The following is a 12,208-nucleotide window of genomic DNA, read 5'->3' as shown; positions in this document are numbered from 1 at the left end:
AAGGTACTCGCTGTCAAAGGAGATACTTTAGGGACACAATAATTTTTACTGTGAATAGGATAGAGAAATAATTAGTTCCGCTATCTCGCCTATCATAAGAATACATGGTGATTCATTGAGGATAAGACACTATACCGTAGTTAAGATGTCCTCCTCTTCGAGGAGAAACCTATGACTCAGGTTACAATAGTTAAAACCTGTAACCCATCCTCATCACATCTTTATCAATTCTACTTATCTCATTTCCCTGCATCTAATGTTATAGGTCAACAACAGGTCGGATCTTGATCTTGTTAAAAAATGTGTAACTCGAATGTTCAATTGAAGCCTAGCTTTAAAAACATATTCGTAAAAAAAAAACCCAATACAGGGTGATTCTGGATTCATAAACCATAAGACATTCAATATCTCTTAAAATAATAATTGCAATGTTGTAGCGTTTCTTTTCGAAAATATTTTTGTTTATATCATTTTAAAATATTTAAAAAATGACCTTATTTTTCACACCTGTACCGCTTAATTAATGCAATACTAAAACCTTTGCTGGTATAAATTAAAAAAACGCGTCAAAATAGGCACATAGTTAAGGTACACGCTACACCAGTATACTTTTCAACGAATTAAATGCGATTCAGGTTTATAGTTTATTTTATATTTTTATTTATTTAACTACGCTAACTTAGCAGTGAAAAAGTACAAATCAAACAGCAACGGGTAGTCCTAAAACTGAATAATGAAACGTTGAAGTGTTTATTAAATATGTAAATGTGAATTCAGTCGAAAAAAAACCCAATAGTATTCAATTTCGTCATTTGTTCTATGAATGGTACAATATAGGGTGATTTATTTGCCACGAGCCACTCAATATCTCACTGGGTTTAATTAAAATTTTAATTTTTTTTTTAATAATGTTATTTCAACTTGACACAACTTGTTATGTTCTTACCCCACTCCAATTGTTTAGATTAAAAAATATAAGTAGGGAGGGGGGTAAAAATAAAAACAAATTGTAAATATCGAGATAACATTGTCTAAAAAACATTATGGAAAAAAAATTGTATTTCCTATTAAACAACCCTATATGAGATATGTGAGTAGTTCACGATAAAAAAATCACCCTAATATGATCAAAATTATTTTACAACAAAAAAAAAAGTTTAGTTCAAAATAAATTCATACTTGGTTAGGTTCGATTGTTTATGTATATTATTCTGACGTCATAGCGAAACAACAATATAACAAAAAAAATGCACAAAAGCTGGCAATCATTGTTATTTTATTTTTTATCATACCAAAGTAAAATAAAAGTGTTTCGCTATTAAGATATTGTGTAACTAAAAACTAACCTATTGTACTCGCAAGACGTACTTAAACGGTCGGTAAAATTTTCATTGTGCTGAATATTGTAAAAAAACATAGTAAGTAAACAATTAGGCTTATATTAGGCTAAGCTATTAAATGTATAAAATCATTTTTCTGGAGTTTGGATTTTTTGTGGTCACCGAAACGATCCCTACATTTGGCCAGTGGCGTTTTTACCTAACTATTCGCCGAGGAAGAGATGGTTTTTAATTTCTCAATTTTTACTCTATCTATAAAATACCAAGGTATCGAACACCGTTAAAGTTTATACAATTTTATTCGAATACAATTAGTTTGGAAGAACTCGAGAAAATGATTAAGACTAGTGTTACAATAAAAACACTATGAAAAAAAAAAAATAAAATTCAATTACCAATTAAACCCGGTAAGATACTGACAACGAGTGGCGGCCCGCAGTGGAAAAAAAATTACCCTGTATTCCACAGTGGATTCTATCTATGTTATGTATTCTGATAAGTTCTATTAACACTAATTACCGTTTCTAATTAGCAGAAAAAAAATGATTAACACCCACTGAACAGTCTCGTCAGTGCGGCGATTGTAAGATGTAAAACAAATTAAAATTGCGATTTACTATAATGTTATATTATTACGGTCGACGAGTTCAGCTTGTTGAACGAATTTATGAAATGATACTATCACGTGATTGCGATAAAACTAAATAGAAAAGTTCACAAAAAATTGTCGTTTTACTTGTGCAATTTGTTTTTTTTCTTCTCCTCTTATATGCATACAATATAATTTATATTTATATATATGTCTGTGTAAACAGATAAAACTCAACTCCTCGACACAGTCGGTGTATTCAAACTAATGTGACTTATTATTTTTAGGCGTATTACATAGGCAATGCATAGGTACACCGTATAATATTTTGGATGAACGGGTAAATAAAATTATCAATTAAACCGTACACGACGTAATAATTGTAATGTGGTTTTAAGGTAAGGTTAGGGGATCTAAGGTCGTGATCTCGGTTTGGCTGACAATATCAAACTACTCTAACTGTTAATATTTCTCTCCCTCCCCTGCGCCTAAAAAAAAACTATAATAACACAAACGATTATGTGTACTCAAGTACACATACTACCGACACAAACTACAATACTGTATATAAATAATATGGAATCTAATCTGTATTCTAGTTCATATAATATTGTTCATGTGGGTTAATATATATTTGGAAGAAGTCAATCAAGCTACTAATAATACATTGTTATAATATGTTGTTAACAAATTAGCGCAAGTGTTAAAAAGCAAATGGTGTACACAAACCAGACTTGGAATGTTTTCTAATTTGGTACAATAACATAAGCTAAAGTATCTACAAAAAAAACAAAATTTTGAAAATTGCAATTATTTTAAGATAAAAAATGGAGTGTCTCGTCCTCAGCGAATCAGCCTGTGCGCCCCTAAACCGGGGAATAGATAGCCCGAGACCAAAGACACACCTCGTGTTGTTTCGCAATCTTTTACTAGCAATCTATTTTTAACTATTTATTATTATTTGTCATCGTTAAACAACAAGGTTTATAATTTAGCGTTGTATAATACATATTTCTGCTTAACGGCATAGTACACCTATCTTGTATGACTAACGCAACGACATGATGTTCATCAGACGTTTCAACGAACGGGAAAAACGTTTATCTTTAAGTAGGAAAAATAATAATACTACAATGAGCATGCAATAGCAATAAAATAATATAAAATATGTTTTCCATAATAATATATGGTATCGTTGACCTCCCGCCGTCTATTGTTATGATAATATTATTATATTATATTATTATTATTGTATTACATACTATTATCGCCGTTGGAGATTTTTTTATTTAAAACGAAAACGAGGGAATAAAAATGTATCCCTACGTAATATTGCGATAATAGTTTCTTATTAATGTTGTTCGAGAAAATTCGCGAAAGACATTGTTGACTCGACAGCGACATTTTATATTGTGTGTGTGTTGCTCAATCGATTTGTGACCAAGTAAAGACACTTCATATGAATTCCAAGAGATGTGCAACGCCATCTAAAATTAGATAACGTTACTTATAATTACCCGCACGTTGGGAAACCACATGAGCAGTACAAATTACTCTTTATTATAATATATACTCGTACAAGTTTAAGTACACAATAATAGTAATAATAATAATAATATAGAAGGAATTTTTTATAACCGCAGCTGGTGTTTATTAATAACGATAAATAAAAAAAGGGAAGGAACGGAGAGGAGAAGTGGAGGGCGATAGTGATAAGAGTGGAAGAGAGGTGAAATATTGCTATATTTAGACATTATGCACAGACCTGCATTACAGGTTTAAACATCATAATTTATTGTATTTTGTAATTTAGATAATATTATTATGTGTTGCCTGTCCTGAGTGTAACAACGGAAATAACAAATCTTATCACTATTTACTTTTTTTTAGGCTCTCAAAAAGAAAAAATGATTTTAATGACCTTGATGACAAACTATTGTTTAGAAAGGTATAGACTATCAAAATAATGTGATAAAAAAATTATTTATACAAACCGAAACGTTAAAAGAAATCAAAATAAAATGCCAAATAATAACAAACTGACAAATTAAATAATACAATCACTTATCAGTTATCACATAACTTAAGAACCAATGAGAACGTTGGAATCAAAAGAAACCGCTTTGGTAACCCAACTAACGTTTTGTTAACTTGACAAATAGAATTTAACAACAATATTGTTTTGGTGAAACTTATTTCATTTAGCCAGATATTAAATCTAAATGAATTGTTAGCTAACATTGTGTTAAGAGTGTATTTAACAATAGTTGGTGAAACCGGCTGATTATGTTATGTACTTTTATCAGAACAGCGACGAGGTTAGTGTTATGGTAAGTGGATTTTTTTTATCAATCAAACTATTATATAGTTTGTTTTTTGTAATTTTTACTATTTTTTTTATTGTGATTATTGGTGGCTTAAGTTTAAATCTGAGGATTTGATACAGATTATAAACTAGGGGAACAGTGATAACACTTGTGATGATAAACATGTGATGAAACTCGAGGATCATCACTAATCAGTGATAAGAGACAGAAAATCAATTGTTCATAAGACACACTTCGTGATCAAATGTGTTTTCATCGAGAGAGATTGTGGAATTTTGTTGTAAATCATACCACGCATTGGCCATTTTAATGTAAAATAAACAACGATACAACCATAATAAAAAACTACAAAATTATGTTGTGATAACATTAATGGATCTCTCTATTCGGGATCGCCTTGTAGGTACACAGGATGGTTGATTGCCTATGATCTAGATGATAACTTAAAAGATATAAACACGAGTTTAAAAGTTATAATCTTCAGCGAAAAAAATCGTGGTTAAACTTAAAAATGTTAGTACAACAAAATAAATTGAAAATAAATGTAATTGTGAAAATTGAATAAACTTGTTTTATGAATATTCTAATAGTTTATCGACAAACTCTTAAAGAATAAGGAAACACCAGAAAGCATTAGAGCAGCCTATTGTTCAATTGGATGATAACATTTAAAAAGATGAAATATTTAATGCTGTCAGAAATGCGAAAGATTTATACATCCTAATTTCGGTAACCAACCGATATATTTGTGTTGACAATCATTCTTATCATTTGGCAGTCACAGATTTATGTAAGTATGTTTGGATCAACAGCAGCTCATTGTAATGAGTTAACTCTGTTATAAAGCTCGTGGTTTGTCATAAAACATGTGTATTATATATTTCAAAATAAGAATGCATTTTTTTTTATATTCCATATTAATTATTATTATACATCATAGAAAAGTACAATTTGTGGATTATAGAAGAATGATAATGTTTTTAGTGAAAAGCTCCTCGGATAGTGTACATAATACACATACAACTTTGCATATTTATTTGTACAAATAAAATGATGTTTCAATTAATTTGTAGTCATATTAATTTCACATTTCTAGACAATATAATCAAAATAAACTACCTATATTTAACATCATACTGAAGTTAAGTGTATTTTTTTTTTTAATGGAAATAAATCTATAAATACAAAAATCTGTAGTTTTTTCAATGAAAAATTTTGGTGTATTCGAATTGGGCTAAAAACAGATATAAGACTTTATTAGCAAAGTCGTGTACCAGATTTGCCTAACCAGAACGCCGTCTTACTGCGTTATTATTGTCACAACAAAAAATTGTACGCCTTAATGTTAACTATTATATTATTTCTTTTGAATACATTTGAACACATCTTCATTTTTCGACTAAGCTGATATTATTGAATAATTAATTTTATACTTTGAATTTATTGGTTCAACTAGAACATTGTTGTTATCCAATTTTTTTTTAAATCACAAATAATCAAACTTATTCTTCAATTTTGTGATGTCAAATATAATTGTTACTCATCACTCATATATTTATGCATGTGGTAGATAATAATGTAACACGGACATTTGTATATTAAAGCGTTTATCCGGTGTTATTAAAAATAGCTACTAAAAAATTGGATATTTGTAATAACGTGAGTGATTATTGTAAGAGAAGTTATACGATTTTTTATGAACAGTTTGCTTATGGAAGATTTTTTTTACTTGAAACAATTATTTAACGTTTTGAAATTATTCACAATACTTGAACCGTATGTATGAACAACACCTATTTGTAAAACAAACACATTCACAGCTCAAATAAAATATATAAATCATTTTTATCAGAGATGGTAATGATTTTACACTATAGGTTTTTACCTTTTTTTAATTTTATATACAATTTATAATAAAAGGCTTAATGTTAAAAAAATTGTATACATTTTTCAAAATTATAATGTGGTGCACAACTATTTTGCTAGTTTAATAAAACTTTTTTAAATAATTATTATTTTCCTTGGGTTTTGGATTTTTGCAAGAATAATTATTAATAAAAACAATTATTAGTAAACCATATAGAATGCATACAATATAATATATTACACAATTATTTAGTAACGTTCAGAACTTTATTCTGGATTTTTGTGTACAAGACTTCACAAAGAACGTCAAATTATATGTTTTCGAAGAAGCTGATTTCGAATTTGATACTCAAATTTTACAGTGTACACAGACACAAAAAAAAAAGCCCAAACAATAGTAAAAATCAATTAAATATATACATATAAGACATCTAATAAAATTAATAAAAACACTTTTGATGTTTATATATATATATATATTTTTTTTTTTTCATTAAATAACGTTCAATTTAATAATAAATTCGTTTATCCAAATTATAACAGTGTTAAGATGTGCATTTCGAACCAAACCTTAAAAGTAGGCAACACAATATACTCTGAAATTAATTTTTTAACATTCGCAAGGCACTCAAGTGAAGAAACTATTATACTTTATTGATGAATTTTTAATCGAGGAAAAAACTCAACTTATCTTAGTGCCCATTCAAATAATAAAACCATAAAGAAAAATCTTTTCTCGATTTTTCCACGTTTAACGTCATAACTTTTTTAATAAAACCTCAAATAATTTCAAAACTAAGTTTTCATATTATTAAAATATTACAACGAGAAATTAGTAGCATTGCCGAAACCGCTTAAACGAATTTTTAATCACATTCCAAACTTTTATAATAGAAAAACGTTTAATCGATTATTAATTTTTCGGCCGACTAGTTATGTTAAATACTAAACCGAAAATATCATTTTTTTTTTTGCATCAAAATGGCAAACATAAAAGACTTCTATAAATGTAATATTATCATTTTTATAACGTGTTCTTACTTCTTTAGTATTACTTGCTGAACATAAGTATGTATGTTTTTAATTATTAGTAGTTAATGAAATGTTTGTTTGTCATTTAAATTTATGCAAACGCAAAATATGCACATGACATTTTCGTTATGGTGTTATTTAATATACAGTTTAAATGAAAATGTAATTTGTTTCATTAACATATCTTACTTTCTTAATGGAAAACAACGTCACATCATTATACATAAATATTATGTAAACCGTTATGGAAATTGTTAAAAAAAAAAAATATTAATATTTTCTATTATATTAAGAACTACTTATTGGAAATGTGCACGTACTACTTGTTGCTTAAGGTCGGTGGTGAACTGGATTTTTCCCGGTAACACAGACTTGTTATTTGACAGAAAATCGAAAAAGAAATGACACTGCGACTTTTGTAAATCATTATTTTTTTTACACTCTGTATAATGTTTATCAACGTCAATCCACCATAGGTACAATGTGTTGAATAATATTGTCATTAGGAAACGCGTCGGACGGTTTTTTAAGTAGTCCCGTGTACATGGCCCAAAGGTATATTATTATACATATTGTCTATGTACACCGTCGTCGATATAATATAATGATCAGAAATAAATATGCACACAATAGACACAAACAACAACGGCGGCGGTGGTGGTCTTAAGTATTCATTTTCCGCGTTTTATTTTAAGTAGGTCTCGCCGTAGCCCCGTGCCAAACGGAATGGTCGAATTTTAATTAATTACAACCGAGCCGGCATAATTTTATTTATTTAAAGAATTTACGCCCGTAAGGGCAATAGAGTACATATAATAATCGAGATAACAGCTCACAATAATAATAAAAGTAGACAGACAGAACAATAATAGATAATAATAATACAAATACAAATAAATACCTAACGATGGTAAAATAATTTTAAAAAAGAAAAGAAAATTTAGGATAAATTATTTAATACATTTTTTTTTAAAATTAGTTAAGGTTGTGTTAAATAAATCTATGTTCCCTAACAAGATACACAACAATAACATCCGGTTGAGCGGAGCATTAACACTATAATTTTGGCGGTAAGGAGAAATGTAAAACGTGGAAGGAGATGTTAACGTAACATTGGGAACGTTAAACGGAATGATTTGTAATATTTCAGGACAATCAATTTGATTGTTTATTAATTTATAAATCCAAACGACATCAAGAATACGACGACGATGAGCCGGACTATTCAATCTGATTTCAGCAGCAACTGTATCAAGATCGACTCCGACTTTTCCAGTTTTAAAAGCTACCATTCGCATAAAACGTCTCTGAAGACTTTCTATCTTATCTACTAACCCTGCTTGATGATGTGACCAAATTATGGAACCATATTCGACAATCGAACGAATTAGTTCTGTATATAAGACTTTAAGACAGACTGGATTGTTAAACTCCCAACAACAATTGCGCTTTAAAAACCCGAACACCCGAAGGGCTTTATTACACATTCGAGTCATATGTTCACGGAACGATAGATCACTAGATAAAATAATACCTATGTCTTTCACATGATGAAGTTTAACTAAATTAACGCCACCCATTTCATAAGAAAAAGAGTCAGAAGATTTACTACGAGAGAACGAAATTTTGAGAGCACTTTGAGGCATTTACGCCGAGGCCATTTATTGTACACCAATTATAAAAGCTATTAAGATCTTCTTGAAGCTTGAAACAATCCAATATATACACATAATCACAATATATATATTGTGTGTATACAGGGTGTTTCGCCGCCGGTAGTGATTCAGTCACATCGCTGGAAATGAAATCAGTGTGACCGCCAGAGCAATAAAATTCCATAATAATACATCTCAGATTAGATAAAAAGAAATAATAATATATATATAATTTTATGCACACATAAACATGTCCCACAAAAACGGCCGACTTCAATATTCTCATTACTAGTTAGCAATCTGGTTTATTATTGTACATATCTGTGGTTATCGTTTAAATCTTATGATTGATAAGGATTTTGGTGCGATATCTGCACAATATTTTGTACTATTCCGTGCGGCTACACTGATCTCCTCGCGAGCCCCTGATTGGTCTTTTAAAAAAATTCCTTAGTTTTGAGTGAGGTCTGATCTGTTTTCTGCGATACAACCCGTCCGGTTCATCTTGACACTGCGTTATGTCACAAGTCTGTGAAGATCCTCGATACGGAACATACTGGTCGGCTGTCAGTGTTACCAGTATATAGAAAACATAAAACCATTTAGACACCGTGGTTAAGTGATACTGACCAGATTTGTTTTGTTTTTTTTTTATAAAATTACTCAATAGCTAATATGTACAACCTTTTAAAATAAATATGTTGATGGTGATAAGGGAAAATCGACAATACCCCGATAATTGATGATAGGTTATTGATAAGAGAATCAGATGATAAAAGACAGATAAAAATCTGATCACAAAACGTGATTATGAACCAATGCCTTTACCCCAAGGGAAACGTTGAATTAATTGTAATTACTATAATCATAGAATAATTATACAGGATATTTTTCAATAAATATTATGATTATCATAATATTATATATCATATATTATAATTTATCGTTATATTTGAATCGCTTATTCAAGAAAGTAAGTAAGTAAATAAATCCAAAATGTGGGGAAAACACAAAAAACTGTTTTCCGCTAAATGAAAACGTTTTAAAAAACCTGAAAAATACAAAACCCTATTTTTTTTTTTAGCTTTTTAAATACTTACTTATACTTGGTGTCTATTTTTAGGCCCTTGCGGCTGGTGGACTTATTCCCTTTTCTAAAAAAAATATGAAAACATGGTGGGACAGAAATTAGAAGCGTTTAAACGAACAGAAATCGGTTTATAGGCTAAATAATACACCCCTGAAAAAAAATGAAAAAAATATGAATTGTAAAATATTTAAATATTGACACATTTAATTTAAACGTCAATCTAATTATAGCTAACATAATATTACATTAATATTATTCCTCTTCATACTTATTCCTTCCTCTAATAAGCAATTCATTTTTATTAAAGATACACAGTTTGTAGTCGTTATACAATTAGTGTATTGAACATATTATTCGAAACATTAATAAAATATTCAGACAACATTTGTGTGAACAGTATTTGTGTAACATATTTAAACATTTGTCCAAAAGACACTTTTTTTTTTAATATTTTGTAATATGTGTATATGGCCATCATTTATCGTGTACTAATTTTTAAAAAATAAGCTACTATAAAACTATTTTATATTAAAAAAAAATCTCTGCTTATAAAGAAAAATCATTGTCTTTGTAATAATTTTTGTCGATATTTAATACTTCTACTATTTATAGATTATCATTGAAGTGGTTTATTTTGAGTGATTTCATCACTCTCAGTTATATACACAATTTGTACACTGTGCAGGTACAATAAGTATATTGTTATGCGATACATAAGACAAGACATAATTATACAATTTTATTCACAGTTAGAGAATTGTTTGAAAACATTTGTTTTTGTCAGATGGTTAATGTCTTACTAACGTTGTTGTATTATTAATGAAATATTTTAACGACATTTTTGTAAATAATATTCGTTAAGACATATTCAATTTTCTAACCGAAAATAATTATAAAATATTTAATAACAAATTACAAGTATTAAAATTTGTTTGCCGACTGGAATTTTATATTTTTTTTTGAAAAGGAGAAGAGGAAAGGAAGAGAAAGAAAAGGACCCTTCTAGCATCCAAGTTTTTTTTTTAAGAAATACAATACAAAATATAAACAGATTTTCAAATAGAAATTCTGAAGTACTAAAAATGTATTTAAACAGTACACAAAAAAAAAGGGATAAATAATAGTAGACTGAGACGAATACTATTAGATATTTTTACATTTTTTCTCCGACCCAGTTTTGAATTTTTAAGTGCCTAATTAAAATAAAAAACTTGAACTTATAACCTCATAAGTCTTGAAAATTAATAAACTGTATCCTGATGTGTGACTCATGACTGTTAAAATAACTTTATATTTATTTTTTAGTCCTTTAGATTACCATTAGGCATTAGATTATTATATAAAACAAAATAATAATACTATCCAATATGAAAAATCTAATATCTTTTATGATGAAATTTAATTAGCGCTAAACTAAAACAAAATTTTCAGGCCTAAAAATAAAAGTGAAGAAATTGTTTTTTACACTTTTATACCTACTTTTTATTGGCCGGTTTTGAATGGGAAAAGGATGAACTTTTTGAACTTTTTCGTCTTTCATGTACGATGAACGGTTTTATTCAACGACAATGTTCGATTGGTAAAACTTAAATAAAAATTAACTGGTTATGATTCGTTAGATAAACTGCCCCGGTTCGGTTTTAATTTACAGTAAAATAATCGATACGACTGTTGCCAAGGTCGTCAACGAAGTTGTCACATATTGGCAAAGAAAGACATGACTAAACGGACTCGAAAAAAAAACCTTCAACTAATTTACTAAACTAGACTAACGATAATAATTTATTCATAAAAGCTATTACAATTTTCAGTGTCGAGCGTTTTACTTTGAATGTATTTTTTTACATATTATTATTGTTATTACAGAGGACATTAATATTCATTCGAATTTTTAAAGGTTACTAGTCTTAAAAAAAAAACCATTCGTTTCGCAATTAAAAGCGTAATTAGAATATTGATAAATCAATAGACCAAGTTTGAGATGTTATACCATCAAATTAGGGCTTTTTTTCATATTAATAAAACAACTCAAACCTCTGTAGATATAAATAATTTCCTAAGCTTATTTGAATAATATAGAGCTGTTGTTGATTGTGTTTTGTTTGCTGAATTCGTAACTAGTTAAAGAATTAATTTAGAAGTCTTAGAGGTTTTTATTATACACCGAAGAAAATATTAGAAAATTCTGGTTTTTGTTTCATAATTTGTTTACATCTTTAGAGTGGATTAAAATGATAATGATTAAGATGGAAGCACAAACATTGGAATTTTCACACTAATCATCAGACAATAAAGTCAGTCCATACAAA

The sequence above is a fragment of the Adelges cooleyi genome, unplaced genomic scaffold, assembly GCF_023614345.1.
Source record: "Adelges cooleyi isolate 19-005CV unplaced genomic scaffold, UGA_ACOO_1.1 ACOO_flye_CR_arks_rails_tigmint_CR_PRNA_8, whole genome shotgun sequence".
In the NCBI taxonomy this organism is placed as follows: Eukaryota; Metazoa; Arthropoda; class Insecta; order Hemiptera; family Adelgidae; genus Adelges; species Adelges cooleyi.
Note: the sequence above shows the minus strand (reverse complement) of the source record.